At 36.2% G+C, this 26,406-nt stretch overlaps 1 long non-coding RNA gene across 2 annotated transcripts; it reads left to right on the top strand.

Annotated features, from left to right (window-relative positions):
* The first annotated feature begins 17,463 nt into the window (after positions 1 to 17,463).
* Positions 17,464 to 25,733, top strand: LOC107765579 (uncharacterized). 2 transcript variants are annotated; one of them, XR_001643464.2, is made up of 3 exons: positions 17,464 to 17,731; positions 18,970 to 19,105; positions 25,361 to 25,733. It is a non-coding gene; the product is annotated as an uncharacterized LOC107765579 (long non-coding RNA). The 2 variants fall into 2 exon arrangements; XR_012694576.1 differs by lacking the exon at positions 25,361 to 25,733 and adding an exon at positions 21,473 to 21,670.
* The last annotated feature ends 673 nt before the right edge of the window (positions 25,734 to 26,406 follow it).

Consider the following 26,406-nt stretch of genomic DNA (forward strand, 5'->3'; position numbering starts at 1 on the left):
TGGGGGTACCCTACTAGTCCCCTCACCTACTGCTGGTTCTCTCCTCTGACTAGCTGTAGTCTTCCTAGTTATTGCCATCTGTGCATGCAAATGTCAATACGTTAGTTTAACTCAAATTTTCTACAACTCAGTGCTACAGCACAATTTAGATTTGTAAAAAAAGGTAACCAACTCCTAGATGCCCTGTAGTCCCTTGCTTATATAATGTGGTGGACCACACATTTATAAACAAGACCCTACTAGACACGGCTTGTAGACTACCTAGGACAGAACTGCTCTGATACCACTTTTGTCATGCCTCATGCCTAGGGGCGAGACTGGCACTCAGAGCCTTAACTATCCTTGTGTATCACCTGTGACTCAGAGACTTTGAACATGTAATGTCATATTTTTGGCCATGGGCTACAAGAAAATGTACGATGTAAAATATAAAACTAAATAGAGACTAACGCTGACTAACCATCAACATAAGGCTGGGCCGGCAAGGCCGTCATATTTACTACAACTGACAAGCCAAAAAAATATACGTACAGGGCCTACCAGTCCAACATACTATATTAACTGACAGGACATATCTACAAGCCTCTAATAATAGATGTACTATGATCGGAACAGGGCCCCGACCTACCCTGTAAAATAAATTCACACACTATTAACAATCATTATAAACATTTATACTGCTGTTTTAGGTAAAATTTACACATAATGCCAATATTATTGAATCCTTAACTTATTAAGCTTTCATATATTACTACATAAAAATTACATTATTGATTAAATATATACTCACAAATTCAAACAACCACATTTTGTTAGTTGGTAGTTCACTAACATTGTAATTAATATGCAATTTATACATGTTTGTCATATATATCACTTAAAATTAACCTTTCTATCATAAAAATACTTAACTCACGAATACTAATTAATCACACCATACATACATAATATATGACCTTAATTATCAAAAAAACATTTGTAACTACTAATATTATTTTAATAACTAGACACACTAAACATAATATCTAATGGTGTCAAGGTCGTAGACTTACAGGGTCTCATAATAATGGTGTCTTAAACCCTATATAACATCCTAATGGACATAATCCCTTCGAACTCATGTGGATTTACTACGGCACATCCTAATGGTAAGGTACGGGATGTAACACTCTGCTTGACTTGTTCGGCTTTGATCTGGTGATATTGTATGTATCATTGGGGTAGCGTTGCTAAACAAAGCAATTTCAGTAATAAACATGCATGATTTCGTAAAATATGACATAAGTATGTAATTATGAATTACTTTAAGATGTTCTGGAATCCCGAATCAACAAACGATGTGGTCGCGGACAAAGTCTGCCACAACTTTCTTAGTCACTGCTCTGTAAGATGTTGCTTCGACCCATTTGGTGAAATAGTCGATTGCTACTAGGATAAACCTGTGCCCGTTGGAGGCGGCAGGCTTGATTGGTCCAATAACATCCATTCCCCAGGCGTCGAACGGCTATGTTGATCTTGTTGCACTACGCTCATTTGGACGCACCTTTATCATGTCTACATGTATTTGGCAGCGGTGGCATTTCTGGACATACTAGATGCAGTCTGTTTCCATAGTCATCCAAAAGTAACCAGCTCGGAGTATCTTCTTTACTAAGACAAAACCGTTCATATGTGGACCGCAAGTCCCAGTGTGAATTTCCTCTAGTAGTTTTGATGCTTCCTTTGCGTCGACACACCTTAGTAATCCCAAATCAGGAGTCCTCGTATACAAGATTCCTCCGCTATGAAAGAAGTTGTTGGAAAACCTCTGAAGAATGCGTTTCTGATTAGGATTTGCAAGCTCTAGGTACTCTTCTTTTGCCAAATATTCCCTAATATCATGAAACCAAGGCATTCCATCTGCTTCTTCTTCAATATGGGCACAATAAGCTGGCTGATCATAGATCTTTACTGGAATGGGATGAATGAAAGTTTTGTCTGGATATTGTATCATAGATGACAGGGTAGCCAATGCATCGACGAACTCATTCTGGACTCTAGGAACATGTTGGAATTCCGTCTTCGTGAACCTCTTTCTTAATTCCTGCACGTGATGCAGATACGGGAATATCTTGGAGTTCTTGGTTGCCCATTCTTCACGCACCTGATGTATGAGTAGGTCCGAAGCTCCAATCACTAGCAATTCTTGAATGTTCATGTCAATGGCCATTTTGAGCCCAAGGATGCAAGCTTCACACTAGGCCATGTTGTTAGTGCACGGGAACCTGAGTTTGGCAGACACCGGATAATGCTGACCGGTTTCTGATACTAGGACTGCACTTATGCCAACTCCTTTGAAATTTGCTGCTCCATCGAAAAACAATCTCCAACCACCATAGGATTCTGCAATGTCCTCTCCTATGAACGATACCTCTTCATCAGGAAAATATGTTTTCAGGGGTTTGTATTGTCCATCCACGGGATTCTCGGCAAGGTGGTCTGCTAGTGCCTGTACCTTGATTGCCTTTTGGGTCACGTAGACAATGTCAAATTCACTCAACACGATTTGCCACTTGGCTAGCTTACCAGTGGGCATGGGCTTCTGAAAGATGTACTTCAAAGGATCCATCATTGATATGAGATATGTTGTATAGGTACAGTAGTAATGCCTCAGCTTCTGAGCTACCCAGGTCAAAGCATAATAGGTGCGCTCCAACAGAGAATACCGGGCCTCGTACGAGGTGAACTTCTTACTGAGGTAATAAATGGCCTGCTCCTTCCTCCCTGTTTCATCATGCTGACTCAAAACACAAACGAACTCTCCATCCAATACTGCGAGGTAGAGTAATAGAGGTCTACCTGGCTCGGGCGGGACCAAGACTGGTGGTGTCATCAGTCCATTTGGTAGCGACGTCCTTCTTCTACATCTTAAAAATTGGATCACAGATAATTGTGGATTGTGCTATGAACAGGTTGATGTAATTAAGTCTCCCTAAGAAACTCATTACATCCTTCTTGTTCTTTGGCAGTGGCAATTATTGAATAGCTTTGACCTTTGATGGATCCAGTTCTATTCCTCGGCGACTCACAATAAACCCAAGTAGTTTTCCAGCAGGAACCCCAAATGCACACTTCGCGGGATTCAGTTTTAGGTTGTACCTTTGCAGTCTATTGAAGAACTTCCTCAAATATTCCATGTGATCAGTCGCCTTCTTGGACTTGATGATAACATTATCTACGTACACCTCTATCTCCTTGTGTATCATATCATGGAGAATGGTTGTCATGGCCCTCATGTAGGTGGACCCTTCGTTCTTTAACCCAAACAACATCATCTTGTAACAATACATTCCCTACGACATAATGAAAGATGTTTTCTCAGCATCTTCTTCATCCATCCAGATCTGATGATAACCAGCGAAACAATCTACAAATGACTGCAACACATGCTTGGCACAATTGTCGATCAGGATGTGTATATTCGGCAAAGGGAAGTCGTCTTTCGAACTGGCCCGGTTGAGATCCCGATAGTCGACACAGACTCGGACCTTCCCGTCCTTCTTTAGTACTGGCACGATGTTGGTTAACCATGTCGGGTATTCTACTACCCTGAGAACCTTAACTTTGACCTGCTTGGTGACTTCTCCCTTGATTTTCAAACTCATATCAGGCTTGAATTTTCTGAGCTTTTGCTTTACCGGTGGACATGTTGGTTCGGTTAGCAATTTGTGAGCCATAATAGACGTACTCAAACCATTTATGTCATCATATGACTAGGCGAATATATCCTCATATTCCCTTAGAAATTCTGTGTATTCCTTCTTTTCTGATGGTGATAAGTGGACGCTGATTCGTGTTTCTCTGACGTTTTCTGCATCTCCCATGTTAATAATCTCAATCTTGTCCAAGTTGGACTTAGGTCTGTTCTCAAAGTTCTTAACCTCCTTAACAATCTCTTCTAGTATGTCATCTTTCTCTGAATCTATGTCCGTTTGTTGCATTGTGTCGTTGCATGTCACAGTCATTGGTTCATCAAGATAAGTAATAGTAATGCCTGATGCTCATCGGGCTCTAGTCATCCTGATGGTCCAGTTATTAAGGCGTGCCTCTCTGCTTACAACCTATATGGAAGGGCCTTCATCCCCCTCCTCCTCGAGAAAAACACAACAATCCATATCATTGTCTTATAGGAACAAATTCTTCATCGCTGCTAGTGCTTCTTCTTCATCTGACCCATAAATAATATCGGCCGGTTGGAAGGTCTGCTCCAGATGTGGTATCGGCTGCTCTAGTGGGTAGCAAGGACTGTGCCATAGTGGTGACCAGTTCTTGAATTCTTCCCAGGCGTACTCATATCCCAGACCGAAAGTGGTGCCATGTTTCTTGAGTTTTATGGGCTTAGTGATTCCTTGAAGGTTATTGCCAAGCCCCTGGCTAGGTTCGTACCCACTCCAATTCAGTATACTCTCGCTCTTGTTATCCCACCATTTGTCTTTGTCAACAGCATTTACCCATTCGATGTGATGGTAAGTCACTCCTCCTAGCTTCTTTCTCCCCTCGACTGATGGAATGGTTTGGCGACTATATATAGGGGTGCTACCGTCGCCGTGAATGATCACTTCCTGGTGGTTCCACTCGAACTTTACTACCTGATGTAGTGTTGATGCTACGGCTCCAGCAACATGAATCCATGGCCGTCCCAATAGCAGATTGTAATATGCTGGCACGTCTATCACTTGGAAATCAACATCGAACCAAGTTGGCCCCATTTGGAAACACAGACTAATCTCCCCAATGGTGGACCTTTGGGAACCATCGAAGGCTTTTACGTTGATGGCTCTGTCCTTTATCTCGTGCAGTCCTTTTCCCAACTTCTTGAGTGTTACTAGTGGACAAATGTTGAGACTAGAATGCCCGTCGATCAAGATCCTGGTGATAAAGTAGTCCTCGCATTGCACAGTAATGTGTAGTGCTTTGTTGTGACCCAACCCTTCAGGTGGTAGCTCATCCTCGTGAAAAGTAATTTTATGACTTTCCAATACATGCCATACCATGTTGATCACTTCCCCGCTAGTGATGTTGTTGGCCACGTATGCTTCACTCAGCACCCTCAGTAGAGCATTCTTGTGTGCCTCACAATTTTGTAGCATCGCAAGGATAAAAATCCAATAAAATATGTACACTTAGGAGGAACGGAGATCCTAATAAAAGCATGTTTTAGGGAAGGAATAGATACCCCTATAGAAATATACTTGGCAGATGATAGAATTGTACAACCTATAGAAAAGAGTATAATAAGTGTCGTAAGAGGTAACTTAATATACCAAAAATTTAAATTTATAATAAGTGCTAACTATTCAGTAGCAGTAGATGATAAAAATATAGATAAATCATTAGTACTATACTGAAAAATGTCTGGAATAGAATTAGCACCAGGAAGTAAAATATTCACAGCAAGATGTAAAAATCTATATGTCTTAACAACAAAACATAAGATAACAGCTAAAAATAAAATAAATATTCAATTTGAGGGGTCATGTTTAATACTGAGATGTATACCTGTTGATACATATATCCATGGTTTCTATATTTCTCAGATTTATTTCTTTTCTGTGTTGATAACTTTCAAGTTTATCTTCATAGAATTCAATTTCATTTTCTATAGTTAATAAAGCTTTATTACGTAATCTATTATATCTAATTATGTCTTTGCAGGTTTTAATATTGTGTTTAACACAATCTATTTTTCTATTTATGTTACTGAGGGTTTTAAGAAGTTTCCATTTCTGGGTGTTATAGAATCTTATATAATGAAAAGTGTTATGTTCCATTTATAAACAGATTTTATTAACTTCATATGTGATCATTAATCTGAATATAAATCTAGTTCATATAGATCTAATATATCTATTTCTTGTGATACAATTAGTTCTGTAAATGCTTGTTCCATTACATATATTATTTCAAAAGTAACTAAAATATCATAAATTTTTCTTTTAACATCGTTATTAAGTCTGTTAAAGATATATAATATAAGTATTTTGTACTCAATATTTTCTTCTAATAAATACGTGTGGTTGTGGTTGTTCATTCAGATTTACTATTTATCCTTATCATGTATTTACTAAACATATTCCCTCTAACCTCTTTGTTTATCATAGAGTTTATCATATTTTAATAAGTTATACTGAACAATCTTTTCTGGTCACTACCATGTTTTTCATGCTTCAATCATTTACCCTAACAGCGCCTCAACTCTGTGTACTCCCCTAAACGGCTTCCTTGCCTACTGGTTTCCACTTTAGGATGGCATAGTCTGGGCTTAACTACTCTCAGCATTATTAGACAGGCAAACATTCTTAAGATGTTCTTTATAACAGTACTATAACATGATAAACAATTATGATATTCAAGAGATTATAAGGAATATAAGAGTTTAGTTAAACATGATTATGAATAAACTTACCTGGTTTTGTAACTCGTTTGAATGCTCCATAGCTTTCAGAAGTTTGTATATAATCAGATATTTTATTGAGAGAAGATCCTTGCCTTTCCTCCTTGCCTTGGTTGTATAGTCCTAGGGTATTGCCTTTTTATGGAATGGCATCATGGTTGACATCGCCACTGTGATCGGCGTGGCTATCTTCACTCAGAATGGAGCATGCACCTTGGGTGTTAAAACCGCATCTTCGAATGGTGCAGGTACATTGGCTGGAGACACGAATTCGACCTCAATTGGCGATGGTGTCTTTGTAGATGATGTTGCTTCAAACTCAAGTGGCATAGACATATATGCCTCAGCGTCCCCATATGGCTGAATCTGGACTATGATTGGGTTAAAGGTAACTATTGGCTTCTTTGGGTTATCACCTTCTGCAATCAAACCAATTGATCCATTGGAATCCTAATCATGCTCTATTTCAATCATGTGAACGCCTCTACCCTTATTGTTTGGCAGATGATTATTGTGGACATCCAGAGCGGGTTCCTTCGCCACAATAACCTTATTGTCAATCAAAGCCTGGATCATGTCCTTCAGGGATAGACATTTGTTGATGGTGTGTCCCTTCATGCCAGAGTGGTATGCACAGGATTTGTTTGGGTTAACCCACTTAGAAGTGTTCTCAGGAGTTGCAGCAGTTATAAGGGTGACATAACTAGCAGCTTTGAGCCTTTCGTACAACTGGTCAATAGGTTGAGCAATGGCTGTGAATTGTTTAGGAGGTCTACGATTGAAATTTGGTCGAGGTCTAGGTAAGTTTTGGAATGTGGGAGGGGACTGATAGTGGGATGGTTGAGCATTATAGGTTTGGTAGACATGAGCGGGTTGGGAGTATCTGGGTAAAGTAGGCTGATATTTAGAGGGTGGAGGTGATTGATAAGGGGGTGGTGGAGTTTGGTAGGAGGGCGAGTGTGCTTGGTAGTTCGGAGTAGGCTAATTTGTGAGTGGAGAAGTTGGGTATGTTTGGTATTTAATGGGAGATTTGATTTTCTGTGCAACCATTACGGCTCCTATGTCCCTTTTCTTGAACACACCACCGGACTGCAAGGCCTTATTTGTAGCTTGCAAGGCCTCGAAGTTTGTAACTATACCACTTTTGATGCCTTCTTCAATTCTTTCACCCAACTTGATAATGTTAGAAAATTTATGGCTCTCAATCATCATTAGCCTTTCATAATACTGCGGGTCCTGAGCCCGGACAAAGAATTCGTTCATCTGTCCCTCTTCTAAGGCAGGTCTGACCTTAGTAGCTTCGGACCTCCAGCAAGTGGCATTCTCTGTAAATGTTTCTATAAGCTTATTCTTTAGATTCTAAATGTAGAACACATCCGGTGCATTCTCTGTATTGAACCTGAACCTGTCCATAAAGTCGGACGCCATATCTACCCAATTTGACCATTTCTTTGGATCTTGACTGATGTACCAAGACAGAGCATCTCTTTTCAAACTCCTCATGAACAGCTTCATATGGATTATCTTGTCTTTCCCTACTCAAACCAACTTGTCACAATATGTTCTTAAATGGACCCTTGGATCACCTATACCATTAAAAATTTCGAACTTTGGAGGTTTGTACCCCTCGGGCAGTTCGACATTGAGCTGTATGCAAAGATCTTCATAGTTTAGCCCCTCAATTCCCTTGCTTCCTTCAACGCCGTATATTCGGCTAGTCAATTTCTTAAGTTCATCACCAGGTTCCTGATGAGCAGGTCTTTATCATCAGACTTGGGTGTGCTTGAAATGGGTTGGGTGGAGTGTGGCATAGTCTCCACGTAGATGGTGGCGCTATGGTGGGTGTGGAAGTGGACATTTCTGGAGTTCAGAAGTTCTGGGATGAGTAGCGGGGTGTTGTTTGAGGTATGGCAGGTGTTGTAGTGGTGGTGAGGAACGGGATGGTTTTATTTCTTTGGGATATTCTATGGAGGTGTAGGGTTCTGAGCATTTGGGAAATTGATATCTGGAGTGGTGAGAGAAAATGATAGATTTGCCAGATTCCGAACCTGATCAAGTTCTTCTTGAAATTTTAGCAGCTTTTGTTCGAGTTGGGATGCATTTTCTTTGGAAACCTGAGTACCATGACCATAAGTGACCTCTACCAGTTCAGTTGAGTTCTCTTTTCTAGCGTTGTTCAAGTCTTCCATCTTCTCTTTGCTCTTGTTTTTGACAAGACTGAGAGGAGGAGTGGGTGAAGGGCCCCTGGATCTGGTAGAATAAGATGATGTTGCTAGAGTGCACGAACTAACCTTTGGGGAGGGGGAATAATAAACAAAAGTAAAAAGAAAAGGTAACCAAGTTAGTGAGGATCATAAAAAGGGTTGAGATATTTAAACACATAGTGCAAGAATGTAAATCGTGTCCTAATTTGGGGACCTCTTTGTGCTCGAGGTAGGACTAGAGACAAATTGATTTGGAGAACTTAGAATGCTAAATGCCTCATTTTATTGATAAAAAGTAGACGAATCCTAAATTGACACTAAATAACAGGAAATAGAAGTCACTAGTGTCCATTGGCCTTATTGCACTTCATAAAGCAAAAAAAAACTCCTATCTATTTTGTCCCAGAAGGTCCTTCCCCAGATTCGGCATCCTTGGCTCTGTCGAACAACTTTCCCAGCTCGTGAAGTCCCAGCAGTAGGTAGGCTCTGGCTAGATGTCCACCTTCGTTTCCTTCAGCATTTTGGCAGTCTTCGACCCTCTTGAGAAACTTTCTTTCCAACTCTACTATGCCTGGCTCCAAGTATCCCAATCGCTTGTTGGCACTGATAGCCATGTCCTTCCATTCTTCAATTAACTTCTGATTGGCTTCTTGTATTTCACGGTGCTCGCTTTCGCAGTCACGGATCCTCTTTCACAATTGGTTGTATTTGACCTATACCTCTACCCTTTTATCTATGATCCTGTGGCCCCTAGCAAACCCTGGCTGGCCCAGTCCATCGTGATTATCTTCCAACCAGCCTGAATAGTAGGGAGCGCAACCAGCGTGGTATCTGTCTGACTCGATGGTATCTCTCCCCATGACGATCTTGCAGTACCACATATGCTGAGCTTGGCACTTATAAGGACTATCATCAGCCTGGAACGGAAGTGACTCATCTTGTCAACCCTAGGTATAACCTGCTTCCTACCAGCCTGTCTTATAACTCGGAGAGGGACACAAGGATAAGTTCCTCTTAGACCGATTAATATCAGAAATGGTGCATCCCTATATCGGGCGATGAATTCCTTGGTAGGGAACCACTCGAACATCCATTGTACCTGGCCCTTAGTTAGATTATCCAATAAATCTACCCATCCTTTAGCATCTTCCGGCTGAGCGAACATATTGGGCATGTAATTCATTCTCCTCAGATGATGGAAGGCGGTATAATCATCCCAGTCCCTTTGTTGGATCTCTTGTTGGTACTCACCCCTTTGGAGATGCTCCATGAGCCAGAGCTGAAGTAGCAAATTGCAGCCTTCGAAGTGTTTGGCTCCTCGCTGACACTTCTCCAAGGATCGGTATATTTCTTCAATGATCATGGGCATAATGCTAAAGGGTTGCCCACCAATTCCTTCCATTAAGGTCTTAGTTACCATGGCCAATATGGTGTGGATTCTTGCTTTCTTCATTGGAAACACAATCAATCCCAGGAAACAAAACATGAATACAAAGACCCTTCAGTGAATATGCCCTAATGATGTGATGGCAAACTCATCAGGATAGGTACGGTAGGATTTGTTGTGACCGTACCTCTCGTACAATTAGTCAAAGGGGATATTGGATTCTTTCAAACATGTCAGTTCTGGATTCTTCTTCAGACCCATCATTTTGAGGAAGCCCCTGCCCTTGCGGTTCTCAGGCATCAACAAACTCGGAGTTTCCCATGCTATGCCGGCCAATCCTCCTATTTCTTCTAGCAAGGGAGTCATCTCAATGTCCTCTAAGCGGAATACGGACCTCTCATAATCCCAGAACAAAGTAGCAGCTTCTATGATCTTGTTGTTGTGTTGGATTTCCAGGAGAGAAGGTAGGTTGCCCATATACTTCCGTACAAGAGTTTGATCACTGGAGTGAAGATCCTCCCACAAGCATAGCAGTTTTAGGTGGATGTTGGTGACCGTGCTGAATCTAGGGACTTCGTGCCTCATATTTCTGCAATACAAATAAGGTTAGGCCCTTACCCCCACCAAACATGACTATTTAATATCAACAATTGGCATAAAATATTTAGTTCTCCAAATAAATGCACAGAATGTGGTAGTGTCCGTTTGGGTTTAGGGAAACCCAGTGGACTTTGGAAAAGGCTATCTTAAAAAGTCATTATGCGGACAACATAACTGACTCGGCTAGGTTTGACCATGATGCATGCATAGTTTAAATAGAGTAAGGTTTCTTATGGGGTTTTAGACTGGTACCCTTGAGCGGACAACTCAATGGGGAAAGGCACGGAACGTTCGACTACACCGTTGATCGACTGGTTTTACCGTAAATATGCCTTTTCCAAATTTAGGTGGTGATAATATCGGAAGAGCGCAACAACTCAATATAAGCATTGCTATGGGATTCGTTTGGCACGAGTGGAATATGATATTGAGCATGATTATGCAATAATTAAAAACATGTTGTCACGTATTTACACGTTTAAGAAAGCAGTAAATACAACAGTTTTATAATTTTAAAGCAGTAGTAAAGGAAAGTATTAAAGGAAAAAAACAAAAAGACAAGTCAGTTTTGCAATCGAAAAGTAGAATTGACTGCTTAAAGTAATTAAACAAGTAATTGCACATAAATTCACAATAATAGTTTGAAATGGTAAAAGCCTAAAAGTCCCCAGAAGAGTCGCCATACTATCGCACCCCCTTTTTCTCGCGAAATCAGGTTTATGACATTTGGAGGGACAACTCATTCCTTTTAGGAATTGGGTTTGCATTTGAAGAGTCACCACCTAATGATTATGGTGCATTAGGACATCAATAGAGATTCAACTTTGAGTTTGTTTGAATATCCATAGATTGGGTAAGGGCTTGAAATTATCTCAAGGGGAAGGTGTTAGGAACCGCTCAAGATCCACTAATGTGGTTCCCGGGCAGAGAGTTATTGTGAATTTAGCGAATAGATAGGTATGGGCTAAAATATTAGGGGATTTAAACACATAAAAGAAAGAACATTTGAAAGAAGCGTTTTAAAAGGAAAGAGTTTGCAAATAAAGGAAAGGGGGTCCTAGGTTTATATTTAATATGGATCACCCCACACAATGTCCGGTAATCACTCCTCAAGGAGGGACTACATGTGACATTATCACGTGGTCATCATATCCATATCTACCCTTCCCACCCCGATAAGGTATTAAAACGCAGATTGGTCTCGATTACTTATTGCATGCTATTATCCGTCTCATTCCTATCTGTCCCGGAGGTACTTAAGATTACTAATCCTAAAAAGGAGGATATTAGGCTGACTTGAGGTTTCAAAGTTAAAAATCTAAGGCGGAATACAAAACATATAGAAGACTGCATGTTAAGGGGAAGCACATAACACATAAGGCTCAAGTATACCTCCTCAAACAAAAACACATAACTAGCATGACTTACACATACTTTTTGGGTCTGATTAAAGCACATAAAGATGAGGGAAATTAATTATTGAGGCAGATTAGTTTATTACATAACTCAGATAAGGAGTCCGAATCAGGCCTGCCTGCTGGTTGTAGCGATTAACAGAAGCATATGCAGTTTACAGTTATTACTCCAAAGCTTGCCTAAGTGTTTAGATGTGTTCCTATAGACATGATATCTACTGAGTTCAGAAGGTGATGAGACAGTAATAACTCAAAACGAAGTGTTTGAGATCCTATAGGCATGCTTGCTAAACCTTGTTAAGTAAGGGAATTAGATTATTAAAAGAGATGCAGAATGTATAAAATTAAATTAGACTGATTACAGATTCTGCAGGTGATAGTATCTACTATTACATATTTTAATCCCTATGAACATGATATCTAACATCAAATGTGAATAAAGTGAATCAGAATTATTTAAGAATCCATATAGGCATGATTTCTATGTGTGACTGATTTTAGATCCTTATAGACATGATACCTAACATCGCATGTGAGTAGAAACAAACAGGATTTTACTTATGAACCCCTATAGTCATGATTTCTATATGTTACTGATTTTATCGCGTTATTGGATTATAACCACTTACGCCCTAAATCATGGTATCTAAACGGAGACAAATGCGCAGGATTTTAGATGATCCCTATAGGTAGGTTATCTAGATGTGAAGTTGAACAAGAAGTCATATAGACATGGTTTCTAAATTCAGTTTGAATATGTAGAATTTAAAATAGTCTTATAGGCATGGTTTCTACCCTTGACATGCATAAAATACCCAACCCTTTTCACTAGCCAGCCCCAAATGTTTATTACAACTTATTACAAATCAGGAATACTAAATACTAAATATATTAGGAAAATACAAAGAAAAGAATTACATCCAGAGGAAGCCTGATTCTTGACTTCCTATCTGAGTTATGAGATAAACCAACTCAAAGACCCTGATCCAAAACCTTTCTCGGACTTGAGTGTGCCAGAGTTCCCTAAGGGCCTCAATAGGACCCCGGGCAGTGCTCACACCCAAGTTTCATAACCATAAAGGGTACAAGTGCAGTGTGGAAACGTCAGCCCTCATGTGTCCAAGTTCAAAGGGAGCTCATGGGCCCCAAGGCAAGGCTCACATGAGGGGGGCAGAACGTAAGTCTAAGAGGAGAGTGCAAGTGCAGAAACAGAGCTTTAAGAACTAAGGAAGTAAAGAAGAGGGAAAGAGGTGTTGGGAAACATCCATTAACACTTCAAACAAGTTGATAATTTTACATTAAAGGGGGAAGGGGTTTGGGAATCCATTGCAAAGAGCCTATATACTTAGGAATAAGTTAATTCTGGGCATGCACAACAATAGGGAGTGCTGTCATGCTAGTAAAATCAACCAGAACACACAACATATAAGGGTAACATGGAGGTTATGATCCTAGGAGGACCAAGTTTGAGTGATGTTTAGCAATATTCAATGTTGTCATGCACCAAACAAACCATAAGTATCAAACACATTGGGATAGGGATTTAGGATTCATAATACATTGATTCAGAACAGGAGAAAATAAATTACAGCATGCTAAATAAGGTACTAAATTTGATACAAGCAATAGGCAGACAGGAAGGCAAGAAGAAGTAACCATGTTGTTGTTGATGCTGAAAACATAACTAGAACATACCAGTCAAAGAAGCAAAAAAATGCAGTAAAGAAAGGCAGCAGGATTTCGAAATATAGCTTTGTCTTTCAGCCAGCTAAACAGGCCACAATACAAGTAGTAAAGCAAGAGAGAGTATTTTTAGTGCAAGTGTGTGTTCAGAACTAAAGTGTTCCTTGTTTGTGTTAATGAGAGAGTATGTATACATAGTAGTTCGAAACAATGTAAAATAAGGCAAGAATTACAATTGTATAGTAATTATGGAACTCAGAACCAATTAGAACCAAAATTAGTACAAGTACTCCCTTAATTTAAGGGAATCAGTTCAAACGGTAAAAACAAATAACAAATACGGGAAGAAATCAATGTGTAGACAAGGAAATAATTCGAACATATTAGGCATAGAGTAAACTATTAGAGCTAGGTTCAGAAAAACTCTAATTAGGGAAATAGATAGTAAGAATCAAACAGCCAAGGTAAGGGAATCAATCAGATTGAGTAGAAAGTAGGGATCGAAGGTCTAAAGGAAAGTGTCCAAATTAGACCAAGAAACGGGGAATTAGAATCAATCAAAGAGAAAGTCATGCGTCATTATTTTGCATATAAATAAAGTAAGACACAGATGGTCAAGAGTCGACATACAAACCTAGCAAACATGAGAGTCAAATAATACTGATTTGATGAGAAAGAGGCAAGTTTCGAACAGTCAAAATGAACACAAGCACGTAGAGTCAGTGTAAGTTTTTAGGCTAAGAAACTGAGTAGAAACAAATCAAGGCAAGATAGTCACGAAGAATCACAGAAACTCAAAAACAAGAACTGGCTAGTCATGCTGATACACAAAACTAAACAAAGAACCCCCTAAAAATTAGGGATTTCAACATAGATGAGTTAAAGAGAAGATAGAAACCCAAAATTAGAAGAATCACACAAAAGAAACAAGAGATTTCTAAAAGAACTTCCGCACTTAAACGAATAGTCTTGGACCCCAAAACCATAAGATTTCAACAATAGAAGGGTTTTAAAAAGAGGATAAACAGACAGATCGGACAAAACTCAGGCAAACAAACATTCATTTAATAAAAAGTTAAAAGAAATTAGGTTTTTTTTAACATGCAATCTCAGGCAGAAGGATAATACGAGCAAACACAACAAAACATATCAAAAATCAAAGAAAGGTTTCGAAATAACTTAACATAACCTTAATCAGAATGATAAGGAGTTTTGAAAGCGGAGTTTTACAAGAAACTTTGAGAAAAGTGACTTAGAAGTTCAGAGAATACATAGATCTGAAACAGATCTAAGAGAAATCGAGAGAACCTTAAAGGTTAGGGTTTCAGAAGAACCCCGAGCGGTGAGAAAGGATTTGAAAACCATCGATCTAAGTAGGAGAGTCAAGAGTCAGACTCGAATAGCCATGGTTGGCCGGAGAAAGGTCAGAGATGACCGGAGAACAGCCGTAAACTGAAATCCACCAAGGTCTGGACTAAGATCCTTCAAGATCTAACCTTGAAACCATAATAGTCGAACACGTAGAAGCCATGAGAGGTGGATACAGGTCTCCGATGACCTTGGAATCCATGGATTTGGGAGGTTTTAGGGTTTTAGTAGAGGGCGGCGGCTAGGGTTTGGGATGGTTTGAGAGAGAATTGAGAGAGAAGGGGATTCAGAGGCAGCAGAGTGTGTGAAATGGGGTTAGGGTTAGGGGTCGTTTGAATTAAAAAAGGTAAGAATTGTTGTTGGCCGTTGATCTGAATGATCAACGACCTAGATTAAAACGGGAAAGTGGGTGGGTTATGAAGACGGGTTTGGGTCGGATTAAATGGGTATTGGGTCAGGGTAATTGGACCTCGGATTAGGTTTAATTGGGGTGCAAAATCAGGCTAAAATTGAATAAAATGGGGCTAACAATTAAATAGCCACTTTTCCCTATTTGATTTATAAAAAATAGTAAAGTAATTTCTGGAAATTAATTAAAGGTACTAAAATAATTAATAGTGTATAATTATCAAATTAAAATTACTGGACTTAATTTTTAGATATAAATGTAATTAAATCTAAAAGAGGCTAATATTGCAATTATATGCAATTTAGCTTTAAAAATACTAAATAGGTTTGTAAAAATATGCAAAAACTTATATTAGCTATATTTTAGCATAAATATGAGAATCCAATAAGTGAATCACCAAAATGATAATTTTGGGAATAATTATTGAATTTTTCTGGATAAAATGGGCAATAAATTGATTTAAAAATCTTTAAATATTAAGGAAAAATAATAAAACATTTAGATATACATATGCTGTTTTGAAAGTATTTTGCATATAAAAAATGTACGGGAAAAATTGGGTATCAACAGTCGTCAAAGACCGGGGGTAGTTCCATTAATTCCATTTGGAAGCGAGATACGAATTCTCGCAGCATTTCATTCTCCCTCTGCTTGATCTTGAATACGTCGAATTTCCTTGTTTCTACTTTGATGGAACCGGTGTATGCCTTTATGAAGGAGTCTGCTAGCATGGGAAATGAGTCTATTGAAATGGTAGCTAGTTTGTGATACCACATCATGGCCCCCTTCGAGAGTGTTTCTCCGAACTTCTTCAGTAAGACGGACTCGATCTCGTCGTCTTTTATGTCATTGCCCTTTACTGCACACGTATAGGTAGTGACGTGTTCGTTGGGATCTGTTGTCCCTTTGTACTTTGGGAGTTCTGATATTCTGAACTTCTACGAACTTCTTCGAATCTACACTTTTCAGGACCGGGGGTGCGCCCGAGATTTGGTCGATCCTAAAGTTGTAGGTTTCGACCTTCTTGTCATTGGATGCTATCATTTTCTCGCCTGACTGGATCCTTTTGATGAGGTCCTCAAGCATTTTTATGATGGCAGGATCGGCTACCGATCCGTTATTGCTCGATATCTCTGGTACCTGTTCAGCCGGGGGAGTAGCTCCCGGTGCTACTGTGCTGGGAGTTTTTGGGTGGCTTTGCAGCTGAACGATAGCCAGTTGTTGTGCCTGCAAAATTTCAAAAATAACATGAAGGCTAACTTCCCTTTCTTCCCGAGCTGGGGTTTTTTAGGCATCCTGTTGGTCGCCTTGTTGTATGCTTTTGTCGGTGTGTGAGGTTTTGTCGACTTGTTGCACGTCGCGCGAACCCGCATCTGCTGGGATCAATCTAGGTGCGTTCTCGGATTTCTGTGGTGGCGCACCAGCAATCGGAACAGCAACACCATTTTCTCCGTGGTCTTCAAGGTTGTCATTTTCAACCCTATTTACCGAGCCAAACATTTTGACCTGAAATCGAAGATCTTGGACAAGAAAAAGTGAGAAAGATAACTTGTGTTGTGTAACGAAACTAGCAAGAAAATAATCACTATTATTTTTAGCCCCACGGTGGGCGCCAAACTGTTTACCTTGAAAAAGGTAATAACAATTAAATTTGTTGATGGGACTTTAAAAATACGTGATTTATTTTTATGATAGTTGTTAAGCAGTTGATGTTAGGTATGTAAAGTTTAAGGACGAAATGCGAATCTAAAGTAGAGTTATAACCAAATCGAGAAGTTAGCTATTCGGGCCTCGGACTGACCGATGCGGGGCCTCAAGGTCGATCACTACACCAAAATAGACTTTTAGCGGCAATTATTTAGTGGCAATATACTAATTGCCGGTAATTCATTTAATGAAGCTCACTATTAGCGGCAATTATATATTTGCCGGGAATAAATAGGTTTTTACTGGCAACCGAAAAGAATAGCCTCTAATAATAGTATATTTTTTAGTACTCATCTTCCCTCCATTTTTTTCCTAAATATATGTTCCCTCCAAAGAATATTTTATTTCTCTTTGGAATCAATTTACTTGATTCTTCCTCTCGCCAAAGACCATGATTAGGGCAAAATTTTCAGCCGAATAAGATTTGGCCCTAGCAAGCTAAACAATTCCATCCGCCCAAGGTCTAACAGACATAGATTCTAGATTTATCAATGTTGCCGTCTATTTTTTCGTAGAAGATGACCTGTAAGTTTTCTTTATTAACTATACTCCTACTTTTTCTTGATGCAATTAGTAGAGTATTTCGTGATATTAACATCTCTTGATCTTGTTTGTGATATGAACTTGATGCTTATGCAATTTCATTGGGTTCTATATGTAATTCTTCTTTTTTTTTCGCAGGCTCAAGGTTAGTTAGGATATTGGGTTAGAAATTTCAATTTTTACGTTATTTAGGATCCAAAAACTCAATAGATGCTTTAAGGGCGTGTATATTATTTGTTTGTTGGAACTGTTGATAAAATCAGATGTATCCTGTCCTGACAGTGATAATATTACCACTTTTTAATTTTCTATCTGTTGATCTTAGGTTTGAAATAGGTTTAAGCAATGTAAACTAATTTTGTTGTTTGTCTCTGGCCAAAAATCACCGTATAATTTTTTGAGTGGTTATGCTCTTACATAGTTTTTTTATAGATGCTCCATCAGTAGAATAATTTATATTATCTTTTCTTATCGTATTATGGGTATATAAAATTTTATGGTAAATATGAGAACTCATTAAGCTGATCATTAGGTATTGCATATTTAGATTGAAGTTAGAGTGATACACCTATGCATTTATCTTTTTCCGTCACATTACGATTAAAAGACTCCTCATCTATGAATCATTTGTTAAATTGGTAGTGTTATTGAAGGCTATATGGTATATTACTTGTGGCATATTAGAGAAAACTCCATTTCCTCTATAAAAAACTGAAATTATTTATTTCATCTATTTAATACTTTGAGATTTTATCTTCTTATTGCTGGAATTATCTTTCTGATGCTGCGATTTTTTAACTTTTGGTAATGTATATGAATTTGATTTAATGACCCTTAGCTCTCAACCTTGGATGTTATGTTTTATTATTTCTACATAATAGAAATGGTATGTCGTTCAAAATCTCTGTGCATTTTGTATATAGATTCCATCCATATTATAAGCTTTCTAATATATATGTTATCAGTGGCATCAACTGTTAGATTTTGAATTAAGTCAATTCTAGTTTTTCATCAATCTGCTGATTGGTAATATACAGAACCTACATACATAGATACATTTTATCATTTCGTTCTAGTTCTTATAATCTTGAGCTTATAGAAACTGCCAATAAAGGCCGAGAAAAGTGACCCGGGTATCTTATGGTGTTGTATGAAAATCTTGAATAGTCTCCTTAACAGTTCATTTTTCATTCTTATGTTTCCTAACCTCTTTCACGCAGACAATTCAGAAATGCAATTTCTCATATTGAATAGCTGCTTGATATGGACTTCACTATAGAAGGATGGACTTTGAAGAATTCTGCATAGCTGTCTTAGAGTGTTCATCAGCTAGATTATACAAAATATTTTGTACCTGTAAGCACATCAAAACGAATAAATAATGAAATGCCAGAAATATCATCAAGAAGTACATCAAGAAGTACATCAAAAAGAATAAATTATACCACTCCACAAAAATTAATAGAACAAAAAATAGAAGAAATAAACCCACATCATTATTATATAACAGGAATAATGGACCAAAGAAAATATTTAATACTAATAAATACAGGGCAGGAAGAGAATTATGTTATAAGAGAACTAATACCAGAACAAGAGATAGTAACAATAGAACAACAAAATTCAGAACTACCAAAAGCGTTAAGAAAAAACGAAGAAACAACTGAAAAAGAATTAATTATTGGAGGAATACCAATATTAATAAATTTTAAAATATATCAAGGAGATAAAAATATTACACTAGGGATAAAATGGTTAGAAAAAGTCAAACCATATAAATTAGAAGATAGGCAATTAACAATAAGTTATGAAAATAAGAAAATAATAATAAAAAGAACTTTGATATAATGCCAAAGATATACATACTTTCCAAAATAATAGTAGAAGGATATTATAATAGATATTATACACCTATGGTGGATACAGGAGCAGAAGCTAATATGTGTAGACATAATTGTTTACCAGAAAGTAAATGGGAAAAGCTAAAAACCCCCATAGTAGTAACAGGATTTAATAATGAAGGAAGTATGATAACATATAAAGCAAGAAATATAAAAATACAAATATGGGATAAAATATTAACCATAGAAGAAATATATAGTTACGAATTCACAAATAAAGATATATTATTAGGAATGCCATTTTTAGATAAATTATACCCACATATTATAACAAAAACACATTGGTGGTTTACTACCCCGTGTAAACAAAAATTAGGAGCAAAAAGAGTAAATAATAAAGTAAGAAAAACAACACCCTGGATTAAAGGAAGTGAAAAGATTACCCAAAAATTAGAAAATGTAATACAAAGTAACCATAATATAGAGATAATCATTTTCTCAATAAATAAGATAAAACCACTACAAGATAAACTAGAATTACTATATAATGATAATCCACTCCAAGGATGGGAAAAACATCAAACAAAAATAAAGATTGAACTAATAGATGAAAATAGCATAATAACTCAAAAACCTTTAAAATACAATTTTAATGATTTAACAGAATTTAAAATGCATATAAAAGAATTATTAGATAATAACTACATACAAGAAAGTAATAGTAAACATACTAGCCCAGCATTTATAGTAAATAAGCATAGTGAACAAAAAAGAGGAAAAAGCCGTATGGTTATAGATTATAGAAACTTAAATGCAAAAACAAAAACATATAATTATCCGATACCAAATAAAATACTGAAAATTAGACAAATACAAGGATATAACTATTTTAGTAAATTTGACTGTAAATCAGGATTTTACCATTTAAAACTAGAAGATGAATCTAAAAAGTTAACAGCATTCACAGTACCACAAGGATTTTACGAATGGAACGTATTACCTTTTGGATATAAAAATGCACCAGGTAGGTATCAACATTTTATGGATAATTACTTCAACCAATTAGAAAATTGTATAATATATATAGATGATATATTGCTATATTCTAGAACAGAGAACGAACATATAAAACTATTAGAAAAATTCATACACATTGTAGAAATATCAGGAATAAGTTTAAGTAAAAAGAAAGCAGAAGTAATGAAAAATCAAATAGAATTTTTAGGTATACAAATAGATAAAAACGGAATAAAAATGCAAACCCATGTAGTACAAAAAATAATTAACTTGAATGAAACACTTGATACAAAAAAGAAGTTACAATCATTTTTAGGATTGGTTAACCAAGTAAGAGAATATATTCCTAAATTAGCAGAAAACTTAAAACCATTACAGAAAAAATTAAAAAAGGACATAGAATATCATTTTGACGAAAAAGATAAAATACATATACAGAAGATAAAAAATATGTGTAACAAATTACCAAAACTATATTTTCCAGATGAAAAGAAACAATTTACATATATTGTAGAAACTGATTCTAGTGATCACAGCTACGGAGGAGTTCTAAAATATAAATATGATAATGAAAAAATTGAACACCATTGTAGATATTATTCCGGATCATACACGGAACCACAATTAAAATGGGAAATAAATAGGAAAGAACTATTTGGATTATATAAATGTTTGTTAGCATTTGAGCCATATATTGTTTATAACAAATTTATAGTAAGAACAGATAATACACAAGTAAAATGGTGGATAACTCGGAAAGTACAGGATTCAGTAACTACAAAGGAAATAAGGAGACTTGTATTAAATATACAAAATTTTACATTTACAATTGAAGTAATACGGACTGACAAGAATGTTATTGCAGACTACCTATCAAGACAAAGGTACCCAAACAGATGAAAGCCAAGAATCAAAAGACATATTTACAATCCTTACTACTCTATCCTTACAGATGGAGAGTATGGGAAAAAGATTACAACAGCTAGAAAGTCAGCAGCATGACTATAAAAATGCGGAGCTAAGTCAATCGGAAGACTCTAAACTTCCAGAGGTAGAAGGAGACGTTGGGAAACTCCAAAAAACCCATAACACAGTTGCTTTATATACAGCTGCAGGTACAAGCAAACAAGTTAGCAAAAAGCCACATATCAATGTAAACCTAAATACCGTATTTGATAAGCCATTTACATCAAAAAAGCCAAGAGAAGCAATAGTTATAGCCCCACAAACTTCAACCTATGCTAATAGCCTACACCACAACAAAAAGGTATATAACCATATTACTCAAACATATATTGAGAATATATATAAAATCCAGACATTTCTGAACCTAAACCCTAGATCAACAACTACTACAGATCCAACACAAGATTATGTAACCCAAAAACTACAGGGATATAATAGGCTTATAGCCCAGCCAAAAACAAAAGCAAACCTAGTAAAAACATGTTACAACTACGGACTACTCAGCACAGTATATACCCATGACGGAGAAGAAATAATTGGAATACCAGAGCTATACAAAGCATTTGTCACCTTCAAGAGAATTACAAAAGGCAACCTATTCTTCATCAAATTCTATACAGCACCAGCGGAAATACTATATGATGAAATAAAACCCATAATACAGGTGATAAAAATAGGACTAACACGAGATATGATAATACCGGAAGAGATAGAGAAACAACCGGAGATACAGAAAATGGAGATACCAAGTTTCTATGCTAATAAAAGAATAATTGGTATAGCAACTATTATTCAAGAACTAGCTAACAATTATCTACAAGGAAATGCTATCTGGAGCTACTATTCCAGAGACCAATTGATGATATATGCCAACTCGAAGGAACTACGACAAGGAGATATGGATGAAGTCCAGAAATGGATTTTATCATTATTAAAGCCAGAAATGCAACCAACTACCAGAGCATTGAAAAAAGAATTTATTTCAAACGAGTTATTAACAAGATACTGCAAACTAGTAGGACACAAATATCCAGACCACATATGTTCAAAGTGCAACGGAGATGATAACTATGTACCAGAAGTCCAACTAGAATGAAGGTATCAACAAGAAGACAAAAGAAGAAGACAACTACTGGAAACATATAATGTAAAGTAAATAGTACTAGTCGCATTCATGAACAGTAAAGGTCGTTCATGAATAGTAAGAGTCATAAAGTAAATAGTATATGTCATAATCATGAACAGTAAAGGTCGTTCATGAATAGTAAGAGTCATAAAGTAAATAGTATATGTCATAATCATGAACAGTAAAGGTCGTTCATGAATAGTAGGAGTCATTTGTAAACAGTAAGAGTCGTTTTAATTTTCTTTATATAGAATGTAAATCCGAGGAAGGAGGACATCCTCAGACATCCTCACTCTTACCTTCTCTCTCTTATCTTCTCTCAATAAAATATCTAATTATATACAAACTTCAGAAAGCTATGGAGCATTCAAACGAGTTACAAAACCAGGTAAGTTTATTCATAATCATGTTTAACTAAACTCATATATTCCTTATAATCTCTTGAATATCATAATTGTTTATCATGTTATAGTACTGTTATAAAGAACATCTTGAGAAAGTTTGCCTGTCTAATAATGCTGAGAGTAGTTAAGCCCAGACTATGCCATCCTAAAGTGGAAACCAGTAGGCAAGGAAGCCGTTTAGGGGAGTACACAGAGTTGAGGCGCTGTTAGGGTAAATGATTGAAGCATGAAAAACATGGTAGTGACCAGAAAAGATTGTTCAGTATAACTTATTAAAATATGATAAACTCTATGATAAACAAAGAGGTTAGAGGGAATATGTTTAGTAAACACATGATAAGGATAAATAATAAATCTAAATGAACAACCACACGTATTTATTAGAAGAAAATATTGACTACAAAATACTTATGTTATATATCTTTAAGAGACTTAATAACGATGTTAAAAGAAAAATTTACGATATTTTAGTTACTTTTGAAATAATATATGTAATGGAACAAGCATTTACAGAACTAATTGTATCACATGAAATAGATATATTAGATCTATATGAACTAGATTTATATTCAGACTAATGATCACATATCAAGTTAATAAAATCTTTTTATAAATGAAACATAACACTTTTCATTATATAAGATTCTATAATACCCAGAAATGGAAACTTCTTAAAAACCTCAGTAACATAAATAGAAAAATAGATTGTGTTAAATACAATATTAAAACCTGCAAAGATATTATTAGATATAATAAATTACGTAATAAAGCTTTATTAACTATAGAAAATGAAATTGAATTTTATGAAGATAAACTTGAAAGTTATCAACACAGAAAAGAAATAACACTGAGAAATATAGAAACCATGGATATATGTATCAACAGGTATACATCTCAGTATTAATATGAACAAATCAAAAATTGATAGTTACAAATATTTTAAGTACTGGTTAGAAATTCTAAAACATATAAATATGTCAAAAATAATATTAGAAAAAAATATAGAAGAATATCAAAAAACTAAAGATATTAAATACTTAGAATACACACTTGAAAATATAAAAGAAATTTCAAGGTTAATTTCGCTAGCTACAGATAATCATGAAAAAGCATTTAATTCCACAACTACATAAAAAAGATCCTATGAAAAATAAGATGAACTCAAACAACCCCCCCCCCCCCCCCATAATGATGTGGGTTTATTTCTTCTATTTTTTGTTCTATTAATTTTTGTGGAGTGGTATAATTTATTCTTTTTGATGTACTTCTTGATGTACTTCTTGATGATGTTTCTGGCATTTCATTATTTTGTTCTTTAATATCCATTGTTATTTATCGAGTTAATATGTATTTGTTTTCTTTTAGTCTATTATCACTTTTTAATTTGACAATATTGTCTACCATTTTAAGTTCAAGATAACGTTGGAGCAGTTTGAATCTATTATTGTAGGATATCATTACTTTATTTATGTGTATATACATACCCATGGTTCGAGTCTAACGCAATAAATTTTATTGAATCCATTGCTAGTGGTTAGATCCCTAATTTGAGATCGCTCTATATGTTTCAAACTTTTAAGTCAACTCTTCCCAACATTTGATCATTACATAATTTAAACAAAGTTCTTTTCCTACTAATAAACCAAATTTACTATTTTTTATGCAAAATTACGTAATATATTGAACTAAGAACATTTTCTACTGGCATCTTAATAAAGTTGAAGCTCTCAAACAGCGAAATATACAATTTGCTAAGGTTAAGCTTATGTGGGTTGTTTGGAAACAAGAAAAAGAAGAAAGCACTTAAATTTATCTACGTATCTCCGTATTTGTGATGGCCGCTACCTCTAGAATTGGACCATCTACAAGTATTAGAAACTTCTATTTTTTTAACTTAATTTTTTTCCCCTAGTTGACACATGACTTAGAACTCTAAAGCAGAGAAATTAATTACATAATTTCATATTTGATTCAGTATGTCAATCATCTATAATTGGCCATACACAAAGGGACTAGTTCTTCCTATACATCATAAACTCATTGATAGCAGCTTAAAATTTGAGTCAACATGTATATTATTCCTAAATTTACAATTGTGTTCTTCTTCTTCAAGCAGATTTTTCCATGTATAGAAAGCCATATGTTTAGCTTTCTCAATTTAAAGTTCCATCGCCCTGCTTAGTTAAAAGGATATTAGTTTATATAAATTTAATGTGCTTTGAGTTACTAAGAGGAGTTTTCTTTTTATTATGTGAAGGTTCAAAGATTCGTTGGTGGCTTCCTTCTTTTAAAGAGGAAATCACTACATATGTACCTTATAAATGAATCATGGATGTTAATTTCGTCAAGGCTATGGATGTTTTTTGGAACTGAGTTTCAAACATGCTTGGTGCATACTGACAACTGGTTGAGAGTTTTTGGGGGTATAAGTCCGGTGTAGCTCCTCAAAGGTAGGTTGGTTCAGAGCTATAAAATATTGAGTTGTGAGTTGATTATCTTATCATTTTGGTGCACAAATGGATGTTCAAGCTGGAATTTCTTATGGAAGACTTTCATTATGATCAAGAGTTGAAGAGATACTTGTTAGACTTGAAATTACATTGGATTCAAGTGGTATATTCTCTTATGTTGTCGACATTTTGACATTATGTATTAGAAGTTTTTGTTCGATTTGGATTTCATGAAATAAATAGTGCTTTTTAGAATGGATACTAGATTGTTCCATTAAAAGTTTTTGTATATATTTATATAAATCTTTTTAAGGTATTATCATATTGATAATGTTTGTATCAACTTGAATGAAAAATATGCAACCATTTCTTGGCATTAGGATTGCAAGAAAAATGAATCTTTGTCAACTATAGAAGACAAAGAAAGGTGATTTTAGGAGTAGTTTAAGTAGCTATTACAATTCCCTTTAAAAGAGGTAACTTTTACCAGCAATTAATGGATTTTTGTCGAATAGAGGCCGCTAACATATGATCTAGCACATTTCTTAAGGAGTTATTGTGGCCATTGTAATTGCCAGTAAAAATAGCCACTAAAAGTAAATAACTTTTAGTGACAATAATTGGTGTCTTCACCAGCACTCGACAGAATTGCTGCTAAAACCTTTAGCGAAGCTGGATACACCGACAAATAATTAATTGCCGGTAAAAATTTTAGTGGCAATTTTTATTGCCGCTGAAGCTAAAATCTATTGTCGCTAAAGACCATTTTTGTTGTAGTGGATGCCTGAGCTCGAGCTCGAGCTATCAGGGATAATCGGGGAAGGGCTAACAGTTAGGATATAATTAAGGGAGA

This window comes from Nicotiana tabacum, chromosome 8 (genome assembly GCF_000715075.1).
Source record: "Nicotiana tabacum cultivar K326 chromosome 8, ASM71507v2, whole genome shotgun sequence".
NCBI classification, from domain to species: Eukaryota; Viridiplantae; Streptophyta; class Magnoliopsida; order Solanales; family Solanaceae; genus Nicotiana; species Nicotiana tabacum.